Below are 27,990 nucleotides of genomic sequence, written 5' to 3'. Positions count from 1 at the left end.
GGAAAGACAAATGACTTCAGTATCCTGCCTTGAGAACCCCATGAACATTATGAAGGGGCAAAAAGATAGGACACTGAAAGGTGAACTCCCCAGGTCTGTAGGTGCCCAATATGCTAATGGAGATAAGAGGAGAAATAACTCCAGAAAGACTGAAGAGACAGAGCCAAAGCAAAAACAATACCCAGTTGTGGATGTGACTGGTGATGGAAGTAAAGCCCAGTGCTGTAAAGAAAAAGATTGCATTGGAACCTGGAATGTTAGGTCCATGAATCAAGGCAAATTGGAAGTGGTCAAACAAGAGATGGCAAGAGTGACTGTTGACATTTTAGGAATCAGTGAACTAAAATGGACTGGGATGGGTGAATTTAACTCAGATGACCATTATATCTACTACTGTGGCCAAAAATCTCTTAGAAGAAATGGAGTAACATCATAGTCAGCAAAATTCCTCAATAGCTCCAATTAAAATTTTGACTGATAGCTTTTAATTTACAGAGAATTTGGGGAAACTGACATTTATATTAATCTTACCAAAAAATTCAGTGTGTATCTTCATACTACAGTTTTTTAGAGTTTAAAACTTTATGTGTAGATGTCTTGGGTTTTAAAATTTCAATATCTTTACCATTCTGATACTATTATGAATGGAATAACTAACAGATTTTCTAGGTGGTTATTTTGGCATAATTTCCTTTATTTTTATAGGAAGATCTTATATTCAGCAACTCTGTCAAACTTTCTTATTTCATGTTGAACTTTTAGTTGTTCTCAGTACATACTACTATCATTTGAAAATAATAAAAGTTTATCCTTTTCCTTCAAATTTTCTTCAAATTCCTTCATATTTCACTTATGAATATATATAAATATCAGAAATGAAATTAGCTATCTGAATAGAAATTTAAAATAACAGGGGAATTCAGAAGATGGTGGAGGAATAGGACGGGGAGACCACTTTCTCCCCCACAAATTCATCAAAAGAACATTTCAACGCTGAGTAAATTCTGCAAAACAACTTCTGAATGCTGGCAGAGGACATCAGGCACCCAGAAAAGCAGATCATTGTCTTCAAAAACAGGTAGGAAAAATATAAAAGATGAAGAAAGAGACAAAGGAGGTAGGGAGGGAGCTCCGTCCTGGGAAGGAAGTTCCATCCCGGAAAGGGAGCCTTAAAAAGAGAGAAGTTTCCAAACACCAGGAAATGCTCTCACTGTCGAGTCTGTGGCGAGCCTTGGAAGCACAGAGGGCAACATAACAGGGAGGAAAAATAAATAAATAATTAAACCCAACAGATTACAAGCCCAACAGTAGGTAACTCCCCCAGCGGAGAAGCAGCGCAGACGCCTGCATCCGCCACTAGCAAGTGGGGGCTGGGCAGGGAGGTGTGGGCTGAAGTGCTTTTTAAGAATCCGGTTGGAATGCCCCGAATGTAACCAGAGCAAACTAACTTGGGCTAGCATACCAGACTGTGGGATAGCTACCATGTGAAAAGCTCTAACATAAGACACCAACAGGATTGCACACAGAACAAAGGACAGAACAGAAATAGCCGGCTGCCAACCATCCCCTGCCGGTGACAAGCAGCCAGAGCCGTAAGGGCTGGAAGGGGGCAATCGCAGCCCCGGAGAGACTTTACCTACCAAACGGCAAGCAGGCTTCTTTGCTAACTAAGACTTCTTGGGGTTCTGGACAGTCACCATCTGCCTGACAAGGGGCGCCAGTGGTACACCCAGAAAACTGAGCAGCAGGGAAAACCGATAAGTTGCAGTGACCGTGCTTGCCAAACACCTGAGCTACTCGGTCCTTGGAAGGGCACAAAACGCAGGCCCAACTGAATCTACACCTCTGAGGGCAACCTGAGAGCCAAGCCTGAGCAGCTTAGACCAGAGAGGTGCATGCAGCCTAGGGCCGGCCTCAGACGGTTCCCGGTGGAGCAACGTAGAGCCTGAGCTGTGTGGGGCAGGGGCAGGCCCAGCATGGCTGAGACACTGTGAGCACACACCAGTGTTATTTGTTTGCAGCATCCCTCCCTCCCCACAGCACGAATGAACAAGTGAGCCTAAAAAAAAAAAAAAAAAAAAAGTGTCCACCATCACCCCCCCTTGTGTCAGGGCAGAAATCAGAGACTGAAGAGACCAGCAAACAGAAGAAGCTAAACAGAGGGAACCACCTTGGAAGTGACCCCACACTGCCCACAACACCAGAGAAAGTTCCAGAAATATCTTTACTATATTTACGACCATTCTTTCTCTTTTTTTTTTTTTGATGTAGTTGTTTGATTGTTTTTTCTTTTCTTTTTCTTCTCCTTTTTTTAAAATTTTTAAAATTTTTAAGTCCTCTATTTCTCCTTTAATTTTAATTTTTATAACCTACTATCACTTTTCAAAAAAAACCCCTATTTTTAAAGCAAATTCCATATATATATATTTTTGTGGTTGTTGTTGTTTTTTAATAATTCTCATGACTTTCTTTTTTCTTCTTGTTCTTCTTTTCTTTAATATTGTATTTTGGAAAATCCAACCTCTTCTCTAGATTTTTAATCTTTGCTTTTTGGTATTTGTTGTCAATTTTGTACATTTAAAAACCCACCCAATCTTCAGTACCCAGTTTTACCTGAGAGCGAGATTACTGGCTTGACCACTCTCTCTTCCTTTGGACTCTCCTTTTTCTCCACCAGATTGTCTCTGTCTCCTCCTCCCCCTTCTCTTCTCTGCCCAACTCTGTGAATCTCTGTGTGTTCCAGACGATGGAGAACACTTAGGGAACTGGTTACTGGCTGGATTTGTCTCTCGCCTTTTCGTTACCCTCTTTTACCCTCCTGGCCACCTCTGTCTACTTCCTCTGTCTCCTCTTCCCTGTATAACTCCGTGAACATCTCTGAGGTCCAGACTGAGGAGCACACATAAGGAAGTGATTACTGGCTAGCTTGCTCTCTCCTCTTTTGATCCCACCTCATCTCATTCCAGTCACCTCTAACTACCCCCTCCCTCTTCTCTTCTCCGTGTAACTCAGTGAACCTCTCTGGGTGTCCCTCAATGTGGAGAAACTTTTTATCTTTAACCTATATGTTTTATCATTGGTGCTGTATAGATGGTTAAGTCTTGAGGCTACTGTAAAAATAAAACTGAAAACCAGAAGCAGGAGGCTTAAGTCCAAATCCTGAGAACATCAGAGAACTCCTGAATCCAGGGAACATTAATTGATAGGAGCTCATCAAATGCCTCCATACCTACACTGAAACCAAGCACCACCCAAGGGCCAAGTTCCAGAGCAAGACATACCACGCAAATTCTCCAGCAACACAGGAACACAGCCCTGAGCTTCAATATACAGGCAGCTCAAATTACTGCAAAACCATAGACATCTCATAACTCATTACTGGACACTTCATTGCACTCCAGAGAGAAGAATTCCAGCTCTACCCACCAGAACTCCGACACAAGCTTCCTTAACCAAGAAACCTTGACAAGCCACTGATACAACCCCACCCACAGAGAGGAAACCCCATAATAAAGAGAACTCCACAAACTACCAGAATACAGAAAGGCCACCCCAAACGCAGCAATATAACCAAGATAAAGAGACAGGAATACCCAGCAGGTAAAGTAACAGGAGAAAAGCCCACCAAATCAAACAAAAGAGGAAGGGATAGGGAATCTACCTGAGAAAGAATTCAGAACAATGATAGTGAAAATGATTCAAAATCTTGAAATCAAAATGGAATCACAGATAAATAGCCTGGAGATAAGGATTGAGAAGATGCAAGAAATGTTTAACAAGGACCTAGAAGAAATAAAAAAGAGTCAAAATATAATGAATAATGCAATAAATGAGATCAGAAACACTCTGGAGGCAACAAAGAGTAGAATATTGGAGGCAGAAGATAGGATTAGTGAAATAGAAGATAGAATGGTAGAAATAAATGAATCAGAGAGGCAAAAAGAAAAACGAATTAAAAGAAATGAGGACAATCTCAGAGACCTCCAGGACAATATGAAACGCTCCAACATTCGAATTATAGGAGTCCCGAACATGAACACAAAAAGAAAGACCATGAGAAAATACTTGAGGAGATAATAGTTGAAAACTTCCCTAAAATGGGGAAGGAAATAATCATCCCAGTCAAAGAAACCCAGAGAGTCCCAAATAAGATAAACCCAAGGCAAAAAACCCCAAGACACATATTAATCAAATTAACAAAGATCAAACACAAAGAATAAATATTAAAAGCACCAAGGGGAAAACAACAAATAACACGCAGGGGATTCCCATAAGGATAACAGCTGATCTTTCAATAGAAACTCTTCAGGCCAGGAGGGAATGGCAAGACTTAAAGTGATGAAAGACAATAACCTACAGCCCAGATTACTGTACCCAGCAAGGATCTCATTCAAATATGAAGGAGAAATAAAAAGCTTTACAGACAAGCAAAACTGAGAGAATTCACCATCACCAAACCAGCTCTCCAACAAACGCTAAAGATATTCTCTAGACAGGAAACACAAAAAGGGTGTATAAACCCGAACCCAAGACAATAAAGTAAATGGCAACAGGATCATACTTATCAATAATTACCTTAAATGGAAATGGGTTGAATGACCCAACCAAAAGGCAAAGACTGGCTGAATGGATACAAAAACAAGACCCCTATATATGCTGCCTACAAGAGACCCACCTCAAAACAAAGGACACATACAGACTGAAAGTGAAGGGCTGGAAAAAGATATTCCACGCAAATAGAGACCAGAAGAAAGCAGGAGTAGCAATACTCATATCCGATAAAATAGACTTTAAAACGAAGGCTGTGAAAAGAGACAAAGAAGGCCACTACATAATGATTAAAGGATCAATCCAAGAAGAAGATATAACAATTATAAATATATATGCACCCAATATAGGAGCACCGCAATATGTAAGACAAATGCTAACAAGTATGAAAGGGGAAATTAACAATAACACAATAATAGTGAGGGACTTTAATACCCCACTCACACCTATGGACAGATCAACTAAACAGAAAATTAACAAAGAAATGCAAACTTTAAATGATACAATAGACCAGTTAGATCTAATTGATATCTATAGGACATTTCACCCCAAAACAATGAATTTCACCTTTTTCTCAAGTGCTCATGGAACCTTCTCCAGGATAGATCATATCCTGGGCCATAAATCTAACCTTAAAAAATTCAAAAAAACTGAAATCATTCCAAGCATCTTTTCTGACCATAATGCATTAAGATTAGATCTCAATTACAGGAGAAAAACTATTAAAAATTCCAACATATGGAGGCTGAACAACATGCTTCTGAATAACCAACAAATCACAGAAGAAATCAAAAAAGAAATCAAAATATGCATAGAAACTAATGAAAATGAAAACACAACAACCCAAAACCTGTGGGACACTATAAAAGCAGTGCTAAGAAGAAAGTTCATAGCAATACAGGCATACCTCAAGAAACAAGAAAAAAGTCAGATAAATAACCTAACTCTACACCTAAAGCAACTAGAAAAGGAAGAAACAGAGAACCCCAGAGTTAGTAGAAGGAAAGAAATCTTAAAAATTAGGGCAGAAATAAATGCAAAAGAAACAAAAGAGATCATAGTAAAAATCAAAAAAGCCAAAAGCTGGTTTTTTGAAAGGATAAATAAAATTGACAAACCAATAGCCAGACTCATCAAGAAGCAAAGAGAGAAAAATCAAATCAATAAAATTAGAAATTAAAATGGAGAGATCACAACAGACAACACAGAAATACAAAGGATCATAAGAGACTACTATCAGCAATTTTATGCCAATAAAATGGACAACATGGAAGAAATGGACAAATTCTTAGAAAAGTACAACTTTCCAAAACTGAACCAGGAAGAAATAGAAAATCTTAACAGACCCATCACAAGAATGGAAATTGAAACTGTAATCAGAAATCTTCCAGCAAACAAAAGCCCAGGTCCAGACGGCTTCACAGCTGAATTCTACCAAAAATTTAGAGAAGAGCTGACACCTATCCTACTCAAACTCTTCCAGAAAACTGCAAAGGAAGGTAAACTTCCGAACTCATTCTATGAGGCCACCATCACCCTAATGTCAAAACCTGACAAAGATGCCACACAAAAAAAGAAAACTACAGGCCAATATCACTGATGAACATAGATGCAAAAATCCTTAACAAAATCCTAGCAATCAGAACCCAACAACACATAAAAAGATCATACACCATGACCAAGTGGGCTTTATCCCAGGGATGCAAGGATTCTTCAGTATCCACAAATCAATCAATGAAATATACTACATTAACAAATTGAAAAATAAAAGCCATATGATTATCTCAATAGAAGCAGAGAAGGCCTTTGACAAAATTCAACATCCATTCATGATAAAAAAACTCTCCAGAAAGCAGGCATAAAAAGAACATACCTCAATATAAAAAAGCTATATATGACAAACCCACAGCAGACATTATCCTCAATGGTGAAAAAATGAAAGCATTTCCCCTAAAATCAGGAACAAGACAAGGGTGCCCACTTTCACTGCTACTATTCAACATAGTTCTGGAAGTTTTGGCCACAGCAATCAGAGCAGAAAAAGAAATAAAAGGAATCCAAATTGGAAAAGAAGAAGTAAAACTCTCACTGTTTGCAGATGACATGATCCTCTACATAGAAAAACCCAAAGACTCCACCAGAAAATTACTAGAGCTAATCAATGAATATAGTAAAGTTGCAGGATATAAAATCAACAGACAGAAATCCCTTGCATTTCTATACATTAATAATAAGAAAGTAGAAAAAGAAATTAAGGAAACAATTCCATTCACCATTGCAATGAAAAGAATAAAATACTTAGGAATATACCTACCTAAAGAAACTAAACACCTATATATCAAAAAATATAAAACATTGATGAAAGAAATGAAAGAGGACACTAGTAGATGGAGAAATATACCATGTTCATGGATCAGAAGAATCAATATAGTGAAAATGAGTATACTACCCAAAGCAATCTACAGATTCAATGCAATCCCTATAAAGCTAACCAGAGGTATTTTTCACAGAGCTAGAACAAATAATTTCACAATTTGTATGGAAATACAGAAAACCTCGAATAGCCAAAGCAATCTTGAAAAAGAAGAATGGAACTGGAGGAATAAACCTGCCTGACTTCAGGCTCTACTACAAAGCCACAGTCATCAAGACAGTATGGTACTGGCACAAAGACAGACATATAGATCAATGGAACAAAATAGAAAGCCCAGAGATAAATCCACACATCTATGGATACCTTATCTTCGACAAAGGAGTCAAGAATATACAATGGAGAAAAGACAATCTCTTTAACAAGTGGTGCTGGGAAAACTGGTCAACCACTTGTAAAAGAATGAAACTAGATCACTTTCTAACACCACACACAAAAATAAACTCAAAATGGATTAAAGATCTAAACGTAAGGCCAGAAACTATAAACACTCTCCGACATAAATCATAGCAGGATCCTCTATGACCCACCTCCTAGAATACTGGAAATAAAAGCAAAAATAAACAAATGGGATCTAATTAAAATTAGAAGCTTCTGCACAACAAAGGAAACTATAAGCAAGGTGAAAAGACAGCCTTCAGAATGGGAGAAAATAATAGCAAATGAAGCAACTGACAAACAACTAATCTCAAAAATATACAAGCAACTTATGCAGCTCAATTCCAGAAAAATAAATGACCCAATTAAAAAATGGGCCAAAGAACTAAACAGACATTTCTCCAAAGAAGACATACAGAGGGCTAACAAACACATGAAAAGATGCTCAACATCACTCATTATCAGAGAAATGCAAATCAAGACCACAATGAGGTACCATTTCACACCAGTCAGAATGGCTGTGATCCAAAAGTCTACAAGCAATAAATGCTGGAGAGGGTGTGGAGAAAAGGGAACCCTCTTACACTGTTGGTGGGAATGGAAACTAGTACAGCCACTATGAAAAACAGTGTGGAGGGATTAGAGAAAGATGGCGGAGGAATAGGACGGGAAGATCACGTTCTCCCTCACAAATTCCTCAAAAGAACATTTCAACGCCGAGCAAACTCCACAAAACAACTTCTGTAGGCTGGCAGAGGACATCAGGCAACCAGAAAAGCAGACCATTGTCTTCAAAATCAGGTAGGAAAAAATATAAAAGACGAAAAAGGAGACAAAGGAGGTGGGGAGGGAGCTCCGTCCCAGGAAGGGAAGCCTGTCCCGGGAAGGGAAGCCCGCCCCGGGAAGGGAATTTTAAGAAGAGAGGTTTCCAAACACCAGGAAACACTCTCCCTGCCGAGTCTGTGGCGAGCCTTGGAAACACAGAGGGCAACATAACAGGAAGGAAAAATAGATAAATAATTAAAACCAAGAGATTACAAGCCCACCAGTAACTCCCCCAGCGGAAAAGCAGCACAGACGCCTGCATCCGCCATTGGGAAGTGGGGGCAGGGCAGGGACGCGCGGGAGGCGCGGGCTGCAGAGCTTTGTAAGAATCGGGCAGGAATGCCCCACGCTCCACCAGAACGATCTAACTTGGGCTAGCAAACCAGACTGTGGGATAGCTACCACGCGAAAAGCTCGAACATAAGACACCACCAGGACCCAGCACAGAACAAAGGACGGAACGGAAAAAGCCGGCTGCAGACCATTCCCCGCCGGGGACAGGCAGCCAGAGCCGTAAGGACTGGAAAGGGGCAATTGCAGACCCGGAGAGACTTTACTTACCTAACTGCAAGCAGGCTCCTTTGCTAAGGCTTCTGGGGGTGCTGGACAGTCACAGTCTGCCTCACGGGGTGCGCCAGCGGTCCACCCAGAGAGCTGAGCGGTAGCGGCGGAAAAGGTGACAAGCCCCGGCGATCGCGCTCGCCAAACTCCTGAGCTACTCGGACCTGGGAAGGGCACAAAGCGCAGTCCCAGCCGCATTTGTGCCTCTGAGGGCTGCCTGAGGGCCGAACCTGAGCGGCTTGGACCGGGGAAGTGCACGCAGCCTAGGGCCGGCCCCAGACGGTTCCCGGCTGAGCATCGTAGAGCCGGAGTGGTTTGTGCGCCGCGAGGAAGGACAGGTCAAGCGGGGCAGAGATACTGTGTACACACGACAGTGCTATTTGTTTGCAGCATCCCCCCTCCCCACCGCGCGACTGAACTAGTGAGCCTAAAAACCAGCAAACAGAAGAAGTTAAACAGAGGGAACCACCTTGGAAGTGAGCCCACACGGCCCATAACATCAGAGAAGAGCCAGATATATTTTTAATTTTTTAATATTTTTAAAATCATTCTTTTTTTTTTTTTGCCTTTTGCTTTTTTTTTTCCTTTTTTTTCCGAGCTTTTTTTTAATTGTTAAATCTTCTATTTCTCCTCTAATTTTTATTTCTATAACCTAGTATTACTATTTTTTTTTAAAAAAAGACTTTTTTTTTTTTTTTAAGGCAAACACCATATATACTCTTTGGATGGTTGTTGGTGTTTTTTTTTTTTTTTAAATAATTCTTTTTTTTTTCTTTCTTCCTTTTTCCTTCTGCTTTTCTTTAATATTGTATCTTTGAAAATCCAACCTCTACTCCAGATTTTTAATCTTTGTTGTCAATTTTGTACATTTAAAAACCCAAACTTCACTACCCAAGTTTACCTGAGAGCGAGATTACTGGCTTGTCCACTCTCTCCTCCTCTGGCCTCTCCTTTTTCTCCACCAGGTGGCCTCTGTCTCTTTTCTCCCCCATCTCTTCTCTATCCAACTCTGTGAATCTCTGTGTGTTCCAGACGGTAGAGAACACCTAAGGAACTGGTTACTGGCAGGATTTGTCTCTCTCCTACTCATTCCTCTCTCTTATCCTCCTGGTCACCTCTGTCTACTTCCTCCCTCTCCTCTTCCCCGTATAACTCTGTAAATACCTCTGAGCGGTCCAGACTATAGAGCGCACATAAGGAAGTGACTACTGGCTAGCTTGCTCTCTCCTCTCTTGATCTCACCACATCTCATTCCAGTTACCTCTAACTACCCCCTCCATCTTCTCTTCTCCTTGTAACTCAGTGAACCTCTCTGAGTGTCCCTCAAGGTGGAGAAACTTTTCATCTTTAACCTAGATGTTTTATCATCGGTGCTGTATAGATGGAGAAGTCTAGAGGCTACTGTGAAAATAAAACTGAAAACCAGAAGCAGGAAGCTTAAACCCAAAGCCTGAAAACATTAGAGAACTCTTGAATTCAGGGAACATTAAGCAATAGGAGCTCATCAAAAGCCTTCATACCTACACTGAAACCAAGCTCCACCCAAGGGCCAACAAGTTCCAAAACAAGACATACCACGCAAATTCTCCAGCAACACAGGAACACTCCCCTGAGCCTCAATATACAGGCAGCTCAAAATTATCCCAAAACCTTTGATGTCTCATAACCCATTACGGGTCACTCCACTGCACTCCAGAGAGAAGAAACCCAGCTCCACCCACCAAAACTCCAACACAAGCCTCCCTAACCAGGAAACCTTGACAAGCCACTGATAGAACCCCACCCAAAGTGAGGAAGCTCCATAATAAAGAGAACTCCACAAATTATCAGAATATAAAAAGGCCACCCCAAACGCAGCAATATAACCAAGATGAAGAGACAGAGGAATACTCAGCAGGTAAAGGAACAGGAGAGTTGCCCACCAAATCAAACAAAAGAGGAAGAAGTAGGGAATCTACCGGAGAAGGAATTCCGAATATTGATAGTGAAAATGATCCAAAATCTTGAAATCAAAATGGAAACACAGATAAATAGCCTAGAGACAAGGATTGAGAAGATGCAAGAAAGGTTTAACAAGGACCTAGAAGAAATAAAAAAGAGTCAAAATATAATGAATAACACAATAAATGAGATCAGAAACACTCTGGAGGCAACAAATAGTAGAATAACGGAGGCAGAAGATAGGATTAGTGAAATAGAAGATAGAATGGTAGAAATAAATGAATCAGAGAGGAAACAAGAAAAACGAATTAAAAGAAACGAGGACAATCTCAGAGACCTCCAGGACAATATGAAACGCTCCAACATTCGAATTATAGGAGTCCCAGAAGAAGAAGACAGAAAGAAAGATCATGAGAAAATCCTTGAGGAGATAATAGTTGAAAACTTCCCTAAAATGGGGAAGGAAATAATCACCCAAGTCCAAGAAACACAGAGAGTCCCAAATAGGATAAACCCAAGGCGAAACACCCCAAGACACATATTAATCAAATTAACAAAGATCAAACACAAAGAACAAATATTAAAAGCAGCAAGGGAAAAACAACAAATAACACACAAGGGGATTCCCATAAGGATAACACCTGATCTGTCAATAGAAACTCTTCAGGCCAGGAGGGAATGGCAAGACATACTTAAAGTGATGAAAGACAATAACCTACAGCCCAGATTACTGTACCCAGCAAGGATCTCATTCAAATACGAAGGAGAAATCAAGAGCTTTACAGACAAGCAAAAGCTGAGAGAATTCAGCACCACCAAACCAGCTCTCCAACAAATTCTAAAGGATATCCTCTAGACAGGAAACACGAAAAGAGTGTATAAACCCGAACCCAAAACAATAAAGTAAATGGCAACGGGATCATACTTATCAATAATCACCTTAAACGTAAATGGGTTGAACGCCCCAACCAAAAGACAAAGACTGGCAGAATGGATACAAAAACAAGACCCCTCTATATGCTGCTTACAAGAGACCCACCTCAAAACAAGGGACACATACAGACTGAAAGTGAAGGGCTGGAAAAATATATACCATGCGAATAGAGACCAAAAGAAAGCAGGAGTGGCAATACTCATGTCCGATAAAATAGACTTTAAAACAAAGGCTGTGAAAAGAGACAAAGAAGGCCACTACATAATGATCAAAGGAACAATCCAAGAAGAAGATATAACAATTATAAATATATATGCACCCAATATAGGAGCACCACAATATGTAAGACAAATGCTAACAAGTATGAAAGGGGAAATCAACAATAACACAATAATAGTGGGAGACTTTAATACCCCACTCACACCTATGGACAGATCAACTAAACAGAAAATTAACAAAGAAACGCAAACTTTAAATGATACATTAGATCAGTTAGACCTAATTGATATCTATAGGACATTTCACCCCAAAACAACGAATTTCACCTTTTTTTCAAGTGCTCATGGAACCTTCTCCAGGATAGATCACATCCTGGGCCATAAATCTAAACTTGATAAATTCAAAAAAATCGAAATCATTCCAAGCATTTTTTCTGACCATAATGCATTAAGATTAGATCTCAATTATAGGAGAAAAACTATTAAAAATTCCAACATATGGAGGTTGAACAACACACTTCTGAATAACCAACAAATCACAGAAGAAATCCAAAAAGAAATCAAAATATGCATAGAAACTAATGAAAATGAAAACACAACAACCCAAAACCTGTGGGACACTATAAAAGCAGTGCTAAGAGGAAAGTTCATAGCAATACAGGCATACCTCAAGAAACAAGAAAAAAGTCAAATAAATAACCTAACTCTACAACTAAAGCAACTAGAAAAGGAAGAGTTGGAGAACCCCAGAGTGAGTAGAAGGAAAGAAATCTTAAAAATTAGGGCAGAAATAAATGCAAAAGAAACAAAAGAGACCATAGCAAAAATCAACAAAGCCAAAAGCTGGTTCTTTGAAAGGATAAATAAAATTGACAAACCATTAGCCAGACTCATCAAGAAGCAAAGAGAGAAAAATCAAATCAATAAAATTAGAAATGAAAATGGAGAGATCACAACAGACAACACAGAAATACAAAGGATCATAAGAGACTACTATCAGCAGTTGTATGCCAATAAAATGGACAACGTGGAAGAAATGGACAAATTCTTAGAAAAGTACAGTTTTCCAAAACTGAACCAGGAAGAAATCGAAAATCTTAACAGACCCATCACAAGCACGGAAATTGATACTGTAATCAGAAATCTTCCAGCAAACAAAAGCCCAGGTCCAGATGGCTTCACAGCTGAATTCTACCAAAAATTTCGAGAAGAGCTAACACCTATCCTACTCAAACTCTTCCAGAAAATTGCAGAGGAAGGTAAACTTCCAAACTCATTCTATGAGGCCACCATCACCCTAATACCAAAACCTGACAAAGATGTCACAAAAAAAGAAAACTACAGGCCAATATCTCTGATGAACATAGATGCAAAAATCCTCAACAAAATTCTAGCAATCAGAATCCAACAACACATTAAAAAGATCATACACCATGACCAAGTGGGCTTTATCCCAGGGATGCAAGGATTCTTCAATATCCGCAAATCAATCAATGTAATTCACCACATTAACAAATTGAAAAATAAAAACCATATGATTATCTCAATAGATGCAGAGAAGGCCTTTGACAAAATTCAACATCCATTTATGATAAAAACTCTCCAGAAAGCAGGAATAGAAGGAACATATCTCAACATAATAAAAGCTATCTATGACAAACCCACAGCAAACATTATCCTCAATGGTGAAAAATTGAAAGCATTTCCCCTAAAGTCAGGAACAAGACAAGGGTGTCCACTTTCACCGCTACTATTCAACATAGTTCTGGAAGTTTTGGCCACAGCAATCAGAGCAGAAAAAGAAATAAAAGGAATCCAAATTGGAAAAGAAGAAGTAAAACTCTCACTGTTTGCAGATGACATGATCCTCTACATGGAAAACCCTAAAGACTCCACCAGAAAATTACTAGAGCTAATCAATGACTATAGTAAAGTTGCAGGATATAAAATCAACACACAGAAATCCCTTGCATTCCTATACACGAATAATGAGAAAGTAGAAAAAGAAATTAAGGAAACAATTCCATTCACCATTGCAATGAAAAGAATAAAATACTTAGGAATATATCTACCTAAAGAAACTAAAGACCTATATATAGAAAACTATAAAACACTGATGAAAGAAATCAAAGAGGACACTAATAGATGGAGAAATATACCATGTTCATGGATTGGAAGAATCAATATAGTGAAAATGAGTATACTACCCAAAGCAATTTACAAATTCAATGCAATCCCTATCAAGCTACCAGCCACATTTTTCACAGAACTAGAACAAATAATTTCAAGATTTGTATGGAAATACAAAAAACCTCGAATAGCCAAAGCAATCTTGAGAAAGAAGAATGGAACTGGAGGAATCAACTTGCCTGACTTCAGGCTCTACTACAAAGCCACAGTCATCAAGACAGTATGGTACTGGCACAAAGACAGACATATAGATCAATGGAACAAAATAGAAAGCCCAGAGATAAATCCACACACATATGGACACCTTATCTTTGACAAAGGAGGCAAGAATATACAATGGAGTAAAGACAATCTCTTTAACAAGTGGTGCTGGGAAAACTGGTCAACCACTTGTAAAAGAATGAAACTAGATCACTTTCTAACACCGCACACAAAAATAAACTCAAAATGGATTAAAGATCTAAATGTAAGATCAGAAACTATAAAACTCCTAGAGGAGAACATAGGCAAAACACTCTCAGACATAAATCACAGCAGGATCCTCTATGATCCACCTCCCAGAATGCTGGAAATAAAAGCAAAAATAAACAAATGGGATCTAATTAAAATTAAAAGCTTCTGCACAACAAAGGAAAATATAAGCAAGGTGAAAAGACAGCCTTCTGAATGGGAGAAAATAATAGCAAATGAAGCAACTGACAAACAACTAATCTCAAAAATATACAAGCAACTTATGCAGCTCAACTCCAGAAAAATAAACGACCCAATCAAAAAATGGGCCAAAGAACTAAATAGACATTTCTCCAAAGAAGACATACGGATGGCTAACAAACACATGAAAAGATGCTCAACATCACTCATTATTAGAGAAATGCAAATCAAAACCACAATGAGGTACCACTTCACACCAGTCAGAATGGCTGCAACCCAAAAATCTGCAAGCAATAAATGCTGGAGAGGGTGTGGAGAAAAGGGAACCCTCCTACACTGTTGGTGGGAATGCAAACTAGTACAGCCACTATGGAGAACAGTGTGGAGATTCCTTAAAAAATTGCAAATAGAACTACCTTATGACCCAGCAATCCCACTTCTGGGCATACACACCGAGGAAACCAGAATTGAAAGAGACACATGTACCCCAATGTTCATCGCAGCACTGTTTATAATAGCCAGGACATGGAAACAACCTAGATGTCCATCAGCAGATGAATGGATAAGAAAGCTGTGGTACATATACACAATGGAGTATTACTCAGCCGTTAAAAAGAATTCATTTGAATCAGTTCTGATGAGATGGATGAAACTGGAGCCGATTATACAGAGTGAAGTAAGCCAGAAAGAAAAACACCAATACAGTATACTAACACATATATATGGAATTTAGGAAGATGGCAATGACGACCCTGTATGCAAGACAGGGAAAGAGACACAGATGTGTATAACGGACTTTTGGACTCAGAGGGAGAGGGAGAGGGTGGGATGATTTGGGAGAATGACATTCTAACATGTATACTATCATGTGAATTGAATCGCCAGTCTATGTCTGACGCAGGATACAGCATGCTTGGGGCTGGTGCATGGGGATGACCCAGAAAGTTGTTATGGGGAGGTTGGTGGGTGGGGGGTTCATTTTTGGGAATGCATGTAAGAAGTAAAGATTTTAAAATTTAAAAAATAAAAATAAAAAAAAAAAGAAAAAAAAAAGAAAATAAAATCAGCACTGAAAAAGAAAAAAAAAAAAAAGAAAAACAGTGTGGAGATTCCTTTAAAAAATGCAAATAGAACTGCCTTATGACCCAGCAATCCCACTGCTGGGCATACACACTGAGGAAACCAGAATTGAAAGAGACACGTGTATCCCAATGTTCATCGCAGCACTGTTTATAATAGCCAGGACATGGAAACAACCTAGATATCCATCAGCAGACGAATGGGTAAGAAAGCTGTGGTACATATACACAATGGAGCATTACTCAGCCATTAAAAAGAATACATTTGAATCAGTTTTAATGAGGTGGATAAAACTGGAACCGATTATACAGAGTGAAGTAAGCCAGAAAGAAAAACACCAATACAGTATACTAACACATATATATGGAATTTAGAAAGATGGTAATGATAACCCTCTATGCGAGACAGCAAAAGAGACACAGATGTATAGAACGGACTTTTAGACTCTGTGGGAGAGGGAGAGGGTGGGATGATTTGGGAGAATTGCATTGAAACATGTTTATTATCAGGTAAGATATGAATCACCAGTCTATGTGTGATGCAGGATACAGGATGCTTGGGGCTGGTGCACAGGGATGATCCGGAGAGATGATATGGGGTGTGAGGTGGGAGGGGGATTCAGGATTGGGAACTCATGTACACCCGTGGCTGATTCATGTCAGTGTATGGCAAAGCCAATACAGTATTGTAAAGCAAAATAAAGTAAAAATAAAAATTAAAAAAATAAAATAACAATATATCAAGTTGGTTTAATTCAGGAATGCAAAAAAGAGTTGAATTCAAGCAAATGTTTTAATGTAGTTCACTATTTTGGAGGATAAGTAGAAAAAAATCCTACGATTGGTGGTGGTTTAGTTGCTAAATTTTGTCCAGCTCTTATGAGCCCATGAACTATAGCTCATCAGGCTCCTCTGTCCATGGGATTTTCCAGGCAAGAATATTGGAGTGGTTTGCCATTTCTTTCTCCAGGGGATCTTCCCAACTCAGGGATCAAACCTGAGTCTCCTGCATTGAAGGCAGATTCTTTACCAACTGAGTTATCAGACTTTGATATATAATGTATATTAGATAAAATACAATCCTTAATGATGATTTAAAAAATCTCATCAAAATATAGTTAGAAGAGAACACTTAAGATGGTAAAAAAAAAAATGTATCCAAAAAATATACAATCAAAATTATACTTAATGGAGAAATCTGGGATGTATTCACTTAAGATTCAAACACTACAAGGCAGACCATAATCATAACTTCAGTTTAGCTCAAGAGTAGAGACCCTGGAAAATTAGATAAGGAAAGAGAAAGGAGATATATGTTTAATTTTTATTAGAAACTGACAAACTATTCCAAACTGGTTCCACTACTCCTCACTCCAGACAACTGAATAAGAATGCCCATTGCTCATAACCTCGCCTACACTTAGTGTTATCAATTTTCTTTACCTTAGTCATTTTAATGGGTGTGAATGTGGTTTTTATTTGCATTTCCAATATGATTAATTATGTTGGACATCTTCCTATGAGGATATTTTCTTTTGTAAAAGGTCTATTGCAATCTCCTGCCCATTATTAAATTAGGTTATTAATATTTTTAATTATTATTTCATAGAGGTTCCTTATATATTCTGGATATAAGTCCTTTGACAGATATGTGAATTGAATAGTCCTAATCTGACTCACATTTTAATTTTCTTAACAGTGATTTTTGAAAAGCACAAGACTATAAGTTTATTAAGCCCACTGTATGATTTGTTTTATGGTGTTTTCTGTGTCCTATGTAAGGAGACCTTTCCTATGCCAAAGGCATGAAAATGTTGTCATTTTTTTTTCCTAAAAATGTTATAGTCTTGGCTTAAATGTTTAAGTCTACGATTAATTTCAAATCATTTTTGCAAATTGTATAAGGTCTTTTTCAACACTGTCTTTAATATTTTTTACAGTTGTTCCATCACCATTTTTTGAAAAGACTATTCCTTTTCCATAGAAGGACCTTACTGCCTCTGTCAAAAAATAATTGTCCATGTGTGTGGTTGTAGTGTTCACTCTCTTTGTTATACAGCATTCTGTTTTCCTTTTAAGCACTGATGGGCATTTGGTTAGTTTCTAGTTTATGGCTACAATAAATGGTGCCATCATGCACTTTCTAGCATATATCTTTTGGTGAATATATGTACACATCTCTGTTGAGAGCCAGAATAGCAGACACATCACAGAAATATGCATATTGGCAGTGCACTATAGTGCACACTGAGAGTTTTTAAAGTATGTGTATCATACCTTTGCATATTGCTTATCACAGGATTTTAGCAATACAGGCGGGTATTTGTTTAAACATCTTATTCAGGATTTATTCCTATTTAGGTGTGTTGTTGTTGCTGTTTAGTCGCTCAGTCATGTCCAACACTTTGCAACCCCATGGACTGTAGCCTACCAGTTTCCCCTGTCCATGAGGATTTCCAGGCAAGATTACTGGAGTGGGTTGCCATTTCCTCCTCCAGGAGATCTTCCCAACCCAGGGATCAAACCTGCATTTCCTGCAAGTCTCCTGCACTGCAGGCAGATTCTTTACCGCTAAGCCACCGGGGAGGCCCTATTTAGGTGTGTTATATATATATCATACTGAGCATTTATAAAGCTTAAAAGACAAATATCCATAACAAGGCAGATGTTTATTATAAGGCTTAATGAATGATGGTGAATTAGTTAATGAATGGATGGTGAATATAATTTGTAAAATCACAAGACTTGTATCATTTGATCTTAGTCAAGTCTAAAGGTATTTATAGAGCATCTGTGGCTGCCCATACTGAACAATACTAGTAATATGATCTAGCGTAGGTCATCTCTGCATCTGGGGTCATCACTTTTCAAACCTCCTTTCCTTGACATGTGTGTGCACAACACAATAAACGTGAAATAATGAAGTAGATACATGGTGTCTTGGAATACAAAATTTCACGTTGTGAATGGGAGGACATTTTCCAGAAGAGAGGCAGCTTTTACTATATGAAAAGTGAAACAAACAAGTAAAAGAAATGAAAAGTATTTCCCTTTTAACAGGCATATTACTTACTCTCTGATGATCTGTCTTTATCCTCCAGGGTTATCCCAGAGTACAGTGCAAAATTAGCCCTTATTCTAGGATGGCAAGAAGCATGGTAGATAAGACTAGCTTCTCAGGAATTCAAGGCATAACCACAGAAAGCACAAATAGTCCTATTTACTTCTTGAGGTGTCATAAATCCAAAATTTAAATTAACTGGCTAATTATAAACCTGGTTCTCACAAACTGAAAACATTATTTCATAATTTAGAAAATACATTACAGAACAATAAGGCAACTTTGTGGATTCATCAAGGGAATATTTAGGCTTATTTCCATTTATTTATTTATTAATTATTTTAATTACTAAAAGTAATTTATTTAGTAGAACAATTATTTAATAATTGAGTCATTGGCACTCTCTTCTTTATACTCCCTTTAGGCAATTTCATCTCTTACCATGGCTTCAGTTAATATCTATAGTAGCTATGTGAAGATGAATCTGAAGTTCCTATATCCAACCAGACTTTACTCATCTGCTCTATCAGTTCAGTTCAGTCGCTCAGTCATGTCCGACTCTTTGCGACCCCATGAATTGCAGCACGCCAGGCCTCCCTGTCCATCACCAACTCCCGGAGTTCACTCAGACTCACGTCCATCGAGTCCATGATGCCATCCAGCCATCTCATCCTCTGTCGTCCCCTTTTTTTCCTGCCCCCAATCCCTCCCAGCATCAGAGTCTTTTCCAATGAATCAACTCTTCACATGAGGTGTCCAAAGTACTGGAGTTTCAGCTTTAGCATCATTCCTTCCAAAGAAATCCCAGGGTTGATCTTCAGAATGCCCACCCACTAAAATGCCTATTCCATATTTCTATTTCTAAACTCAGTCTATGTTCAATACAGGATACAGGATGCTTGGGGCTGGTGCACGGGGATGATCCAGAGAGATGATATGGGGTGGGAGGTGGGAAGGGGATTTAGGATTGGGAGCTTGTATACACCCGTGGTGGATTTGTGTCAATGTATGGCAAAACCAATACAGTATTGTAAAGTAAAATAAAGTAAAAATAAAATTAAAAAAAATAAACTCAACACATGAAAAACTGAACTTACCACATTTCTCTTCAAGTGTGCTCCCTTTCTAGTGTACCCTAGTTGTTAAATGACACCACCAAATCCCTACTTGGTTTATCCAGTATGATGGCTCTCATTCTTGACCCTTCCTCTCCTGTCCAGTGTAAGTCTTAAGTATCTCTTACTTTCAATCACTGCCATGCTTCAAGATACCATCATGCTTCATCTAGAATATTATAGTATATCCCAGACTGGTCTACCTGCTCTTACCATATTTTCTCCACATTTTGGCTAGAACAGTCTCTTAAGCTACCTCTCTGGTAGCTCAGTGGCTAAGGCTTCATGATCTCAATGCAAAGGGACTTTGGCTTGATCCCTGGTCAGGGAACTAGATCCTGCATGCCACAACTAAGAGTCTCTATGCTTCAATTAAAGACCCCTCATGCCACAACTAAGAAATCCTGCTTGCCATGATGAGGATCGAAGATCCCATGTGCTGCAAATAAGACCTGGCACAGCCAAATGCATAGAGAATTACTAAATAAATAAGCAAATAAAAACAGAACTAATGCTTTCTCTCCTCTCTTCAAATTCCTTTACTACATCCAATTGTTCTTGGGAGGAAGAATAGTTTTGAATTGGAAACATGGCTCTAACATTCAGGAGACTCCCAACTGTGAACAAGTTATTTGGTTTTTTGATCTAATTTTCTTTCTCTGTAAAATGGGAAAAATAGCAACATCAGTCTCATCAGACCATTGTGGGAAATAGGTAAGTTAATATTTATCAGCTGCTCAGAATGGTGACTGGCTCCAAAGAGTAAAAGACAGGAAGAGAGAGAGAGAGAGAGAGAGAGAGAGAGAGAGAGAGAGAGAGAGGGAGGGAGGGAGAGAGGGAGGGAGGGAGAGGGAGAAAAGGGAGAGAGAGAGAGAGAATTTTGTGGGGAATAAAATACTGAAGAACAGATCATCTAGCTTTATTCTTAGTGATGCTTCCTAAGGCTCACTTGACTTCGCATTCCAGGATGTCTGGCTACAGGTGAGTAATCATACCATCATGATTATACGGGTTGTGAAGATCTTTTTTGTACAGTTCTTCCATGTATTCTTGCCACCTCTTCTTAATATCTTCTGCTTCTGTTAGGTCCATACCATTTCTGTCCTTTATTGAGCCCATGTTTGCATAAACTGTTCCCTTGCTGTCTCCAATTTTCTTGAAGAGATCTTTAGTCTTTCTCATTCTATTGTTTTCCTCTTTTTCTTAGCATTGATCACTGAGGAAGGCTTTCTTATCTCTCCTTACTATTCTTCGAAACTCTGCATTCAAATGGGTATATCTTTCCTTTTCTCCTTTGTCTTTCTTTTGCTTCTCTTCTTTGCACAGCTATTTGTAAGGCCTCCTCAGACAGTCTTTTTTTTTTTTTTTTGCATTTCTTTTTCTTGGGGATGGTCTTGATCACTGCCTCCTGTAAATGTCACAAACCTCCATCCATAGTTCTTCAGGCCCTCTGTCAGATCTAGTCCCTTGAATCTATTTGTCGCTTCTACTGTTTAATTGTAAGGGATTTGATTTAGGTTATATCTGAATGACCTCTTCACTTTCACCTTGTCCTGTTCTATTCATTCACAGTTACGTTGCTCTTTATTTAGTTCTTCAAAAATGTCAAGGTTTCTGTAGCTTGAGAGCCTTTGCCAGTTTTCCTTCCACCTGAACTGCTCTCAGCACAAGGCACCACTGCCATAATTTATATTTAAAGTATCTCTTCTTCAGACTTGTGGTTGCCAAAGGGCAGAAGGTTGGGAGAGGGAAGAAGTAGGAGGCTGGGATTAGCAGGTGTATTCTTTTATAGAGAGAATGGATAAACAACAAGGTCCTACTGTGTAATAGAGGATCTGTACATACAAGACCTCTATATTCAATACCCTATCAAAAAACACAGTGGAAAAGAGCATTAAAAAGGAATGTATATGTATATATAACTGAATCACTTTGCTGCAGCAGAAATCAACTATGCTTCAATTACAAAATAAAATAAATTATCTGTTCTTCAGTGAAACCTTCCAAACCCACTCATGCAAGCCATACAAGGTTAGGTTTCCCTATTATATGCTCTGGCTAATGGAATTCATAAATCTGTCAGGATCTGCTGTGTTTTATTATATTAATGTTATAGAAGGTTATCTTCCTGCTGAAGGCCCAAAAATAACCTGAAATCTGTTATCCTCATAAATGAATACGCTTTAAAATAATACAAATCATGTCAAACTACAAGGAGAGGTCTGGAGGACAGAGAATAAATTTTTCTGCCTCAGCAGTTTGTTTGGAGACTAAAATTTCCTCATAGGTTTGCTAGTCAAGGGGTTCAGCCTTCTTTTGAATACTAAGCTGTGATTCAGTAGCAGTGCCCCCAACCTGCAAGAAGAATGGGGCAAATCAATATTCACATTATTGTCTGGGGTGTGGGGGAGGAGTGGGAGATGAACGCCCAGATGAGGTAGAGATCTTTCCACTTGAATATTCCAGATCCTGAGTTATTCTTGATTCTGCCGTAGATCAGCATCTTAGAACACCTGCCTCTCCACAGAGCCCAGACTATCTCCAGTCCTCTGGTGATGTTATATTCTCTCTGCCGTGAATGGTGTGCAACTAGATTTTGGTAGAAAATTGCATTGCTAGAGCTTTTATTATCCACTGACATCTCTTTCTAGGGAGGTGAGTGACTGAGAGAAGTCTCAAGACTTAAGCAGAGAAACACATCCCTTTGGCTTTACTAGCTGTTACCACTAGAAATTAGTCCCCAAGTTATCCTATCCCTCAAAAGCTGATTTTCATGGTAGTGATTTTACGTGTTTACTTCCTGAAAATAACTTCCCATTCTTAAAGAACTTTGTCCTCTCAGATAGGCAATTCCTTTTGTGCCTTACTTTATAGTGAGTTGGACAATTAGTAGCAATATGAAACTACAAAGCCCTTTTTCATGCTTTCATGTACGTTTTTATAAGTTATCATCTATAATTTTTAGTCATACTGGTTCTTTTTTTTAACAAATAGAAACAATTTTATTAAACCGCAGACTTTGTGTGTATATAATAGGGTCAGGAATATAAGAAATCATTAAACGTTTGCCTTTTGGATTGGCATTAGAGGCAGCTTGACATTGTAAAGCAATATATATCAGAGAATGTGAGGAGTGTGGGCCCAGGCTGACCTCTTAAGATATTGGCATCTGGTACTTCTTAAGAAATCTTGTCCTAGTCTATGGGACAGGACCTAGGATTTGTTCTAAGACCAAAAGTATAGATTCTCAGAGGGGCCAAGCTTACATTAGCAAATGCCAGAATGCCTTTTTTCATGATCCAGGAATGGAAGCCTCCAGTTGCTGGTGGGTTTAATTTTTTCAGAGGCAACTCTTCAGCTTTGGGGTTGAGAGCAGCAAAATGAGGGAGAAAGAAGTAACACGTATTTGCTGCCTGCAGTCTTTGCTAACCTGCCTATTGGTAGGCTGAATGACATCAAGTCTGCAGAAGGCCCAATTTAGTGTGTGTTATTTGTTAGGTTGTGTCTATCTAAAATCAATAACTTCACAGCTCAACTAAATATATCCCCACAGGAATATCAGCTCCATGAAAAGAGGTACAATATCTATTCAACACAGTATTCCCACGGCCTACATCAGTGTTGAACATGTTATAGGCACCCAATAAATCTTTACTGGATAAGTGTTATTTGGTTTAATCAACAAAGAACATACATTATGTCACCACTAAAACTCAGTTTACACATTATGATAATTATTAAATTAACTATTCACTAATAAAGGCTGTAGTTACCTATGCAGAATATAACTGACAGTCAGAGGTGTGCTGAATGCCTAGAATCTTCAGGATCTGCCTTAAGTTTTCTACCAAGGGTATGTTCTTCCCAAGCAGCCTTCACAACATGAAAGCAGATCTGGCTATTTCCAAGACTGTTCTATCAAGCAGTCTTTGGGCTAGAGCTTCCTGGTGAACAGATTGAGAGTTTATTAGATCTAAATGTGATATAGAAGTACTTGAAGAAAGGAAAAAAAAAAGAAAAGGAAAAAGAACTTCAATTAACTATATACAAACCTTATATAAGATAAAAATTAAGTCAATATGAACCAAAGACCTAAGTTAACAACCCTAAAGCCATTAAAATCATGTTAAAAGTATAGGAGAAAATCTTTGTGACCTTTGGTTAGACAAAGATCTCTTTTAAAAAATTGATAAGATGAACTTCATCAAAATTACTAACTTCTATTTTTTGAAAGACGCTGTTAAGAGAAGAATAAAAAAGTCACAGACCTGAGAAAATAATCTGCAACTCACATACCTGACAAAGGAATTGTAAACAAAATCTCAAAAGAAGTCTAAAACTCAGTAGTAGGAAAAAAGCAAATCAAACAAAAAACAGGCAAGAAATCTGAACATAAATTTCATCAAAGAAACATATATCAAGGAAAAGTATGAAAAGATTCTCAACATTATTACTATGTAGGAGATGCAAACAGAAACTACAGTGAGATACAAATACAAATCTATTAGAATCTATCACAGTGCCTAAAATTAAAAAAAAAAAAAAACTAACCATATTAAGTGCTAGGATGTGGAGGAGCTGAACTCCTCTATACTTCTAATGGGAAGGCAAAATGGCAAAACTCCGGATATTGTTTGGCAGTTTCTTAAAACATAAAATATAAACCTACCATGACCAGCCACTCTACTCCTAGTTATTTACTTATGAGAAGTGAAAGTAGATGTTCACAAAAATTTTACACACAAGAGTTGGTATTTTTGCCATAAGATGACACCACCCTTATGTCAGAAAGTGAAGAGGAACTAAAAAGCCTCTTGATGAAAGTGAAAGAGGAGAGTGGAAAAGTTGCCTTAAAGCTCAACATTTAGCTCAAACTAAAATCATGGCATCTGGTCCCATCACTTCATGGCAAATAGATGGGGAAACAGTGGAAACAGTGTCAGACTTTATTTTGGGGGGCTCCAAAACCACTGCAGATGGTGACTGCAGCTATGAAATTAAAAGACACTTACTCCTTGGAAAGAAAGTTGTGATCAACCTAGATAGCATATTCAAAAGCAGAGACATTACTTTGCCAACAAAGGTCCATCTAGTCAAGGCTATGGTTTTTCTGGTAGTCATGTATGGATGTGAGAGTTGGACTGCGAAGAAAGCTGAGTGCCAAAGAATTGATGCTTTTGAACTGTGGTGTTGACGACTCTTGAGAGTTCCTTGTACTGCAAGGAGATCCAACCAGTCCATTCTAGAGGAGATCAGTCCTGGGTGTTCTTTGGAAAGAATGATGCTAAAATTGAAACTCCAGTAATTTAGCCACCTCATGCGAAGTGTTGACTCATTGGAAAAGATTGATGCTGGGAGGGATTGGCGGGAGGAAAAGGGGACAACAGAGGATGAGATGGCTGGATGGCATCACTGACTCGATGGATGTGAGTTTGAGTGAACTCCGGGAGTTGATGATGGACAGGGAGGCCTGGCGTGCTGCAATTCATGGGGTTGCAAAGAGTCGGACACGACTGAGTGACTGAACTGAACTGAACTGATAATACCCCAAACCAAAAACCACCTAAATATATATTAACCAGTGAATGAATAAATAAATTATGATAGATTCACCTTTACAATGCAATACTACTCATCAATAATTATAAGTCAGCAGTATTCCATGGTGTAAGAAAGCAGATCAGTGACTGCCTGGGGTTGGAGTTAGGTATGTACAGGAAGAAGCAGGGGAAAGGGGAAATTTAAGGAGCAAGATGAAATCTGGATGTGTTGGAGATATTTAATATCTTAATTTAGATTATAGTTTCAAAGGTGTGCACATATGTCAAACTTCAACAAACTGAACAACGTAAATACATGAAGTTTTAAATTCTATGTTAATTATACCTCAAATCTGTTTTATTAGGCAGTATATCAGTGATTTTTAATTATCCACTCTCATCATAGATATGCATAGTGCTTTTACAAACATTGCCTAATACCACATTTATCACTTTCTGGCTAAAAACTGATTTACCGATGAATAGATGAGATTAGATTTGTAATAGATTCAGAAACTCATGAAAGTAAAGGCAAAATAATATTGGCTTTAAAATATGATTTTATGTTCTCATTTAAAGTGCTCACAAGTGGGCAGTCCAGGGAAGAATAGCAGTTTTATAGAGTTGTCAGGAACCCAGGTTTCTATAACTTTGACTGCATCATAGGTTAAGGTAGCTCTTTAAGAATAAGCATTATTAAAGTCATTCCAGTAGCAGGAATCAAAACCCTTATGATTACACAGTGAAAGTGACAAACAGATTCAAGGAACTAGGATCTGATAGAGTGCCTGAACAACTATAGATGGAATTTCATAACACTGTATAGGAGGTGATGATCAAAACCATCCCCAAGAAGTGAAGTGAAGTGAAGTCGCTCAGTCGTGTCCAACTCTTTGCGATCCCATGGACTGTAGCCTACCAGGCTCCTCCGTCCCTGGGATTCTCCAGGCAGGAATACTGGAGTGGGTTACCATTTCCTTCTCCAGGAGATTTTCCCAACCCAGAGATCGAACCTGGGTCTCCTGTATTGCAGGCAGATGCTTTACCATCTGAGCCACCAGGGAAGTCATCTCCAAGAAAAAGAAATGCAAAAAAGCAAAATGTTTGTCTGAGAAGGTCTTACAAATCGCTTAGAAAAGAAGAGAAGTGAAAGGCAAAGAAGAAAGGGAAAGATATACCCATCTGAATGCAGAGTTCCAGAGAATAGCAAGGAGAGATAAGAAAACCTTCCTATGTGATCAATGCAAAGAAATAAACAATAGAATGGGAAAGACTAGAAATCTCTCCCAGAAAATTAGAGATACAAAGGGAATATTTCATGCAAAGATGGACACAATAAAAGTCCAAAATGGTATGGATCTAACAGAAACAGAAGATATTAAGAAGAGGTGGCAAGAATACGCAGAAAGCATTAGTTGCTCAGTCGTCTCACTCTTTGCGACTCCATGGACTGTAGCTTGCCAGGCTCTTCTATCCATGGAATTCTCCAGCAAGAATACACAGAAGACAATATAAAAAAGATCCTTATGACTCAGATAACCATAATGGTGCAATCACTCACCTATAGCCAGACATCCTGGAGTGTGAAGTGAGCCTTAAGAAGCATCACTACGAACAAAGCTAGTGGAGGTGATGGAATTCCAGCTGACTTATTTCAAATTCTAAAAGATGATACTGTAAAAGTGCTGCACTCATTATACCAGCAAAATTTGGAAAACTCAACAGTGGCCACAGGACTGGAAAAGATCAGTTTTCATTCCAATCCCCAAGAAGGACAGTCCTAAAGAATGTTCAAACTACTACACAATTGTACTCATCTGCAGATAGTGACTGCAGCCATGAAATTAAAAGACACTTGCTCCTTGGAAAAAAACTATGACAAATCTAGACAGCATATTAAAAAGCAGAGACATTTCTTTGCTGGCAATGATCCATATAGTCAAATCTATGGTTTTTCCAGGAGTCATGTAAGGATGTGAGAGTTGGACCATAAAGAAGACTGAGTGGTAAAGAAATGATGCTTTCGAACTGCTGTGTTGGAGAAGACTCTTGAGAGTCCCTTGGTCTGCAAGGAGATCAAACCAGTCAATTCTAAAGGAAATCAACTCTGAATATTTATTGCCAGGACTGATACTGAAGCTCCAATACTTTGGCCACCTGATGTGAAGTGGCAACTCATTAGAAAAGATCCTGATGCTGGGAAAGATTCAAGGCAGGAGGAGAAGGGGATGACAGAGGATGAGATGGTTGGATGGCATCACAGACTCAATGGACATGAGTTTTAGCAAGCTCTGGGAGATGATGATGGGCAGGAAAGCCTAGCATGTTGCAGTCCATGGGGTCTCAAAATGTCAGAAACAACTGAGAGACTGAACAAGCAGCAGCAGGAAAAACACAGGGACAAAGACAAACATGCTTTTCCCTTTAAGGATATTTCCCACAAATAAAACTGGACACTTTTACCTACATTTGATAAACCCAAAATAAGTCACAAGGTCACATATACCTGCAAGGGAAG

This window comes from Ovis canadensis, chromosome 7 (assembly GCF_042477335.2).
Source record: "Ovis canadensis isolate MfBH-ARS-UI-01 breed Bighorn chromosome 7, ARS-UI_OviCan_v2, whole genome shotgun sequence".
NCBI lineage: Eukaryota > Metazoa > Chordata > Mammalia > Artiodactyla > Bovidae > Ovis > Ovis canadensis.
This window is presented reverse-complemented; position numbering follows the sequence as displayed.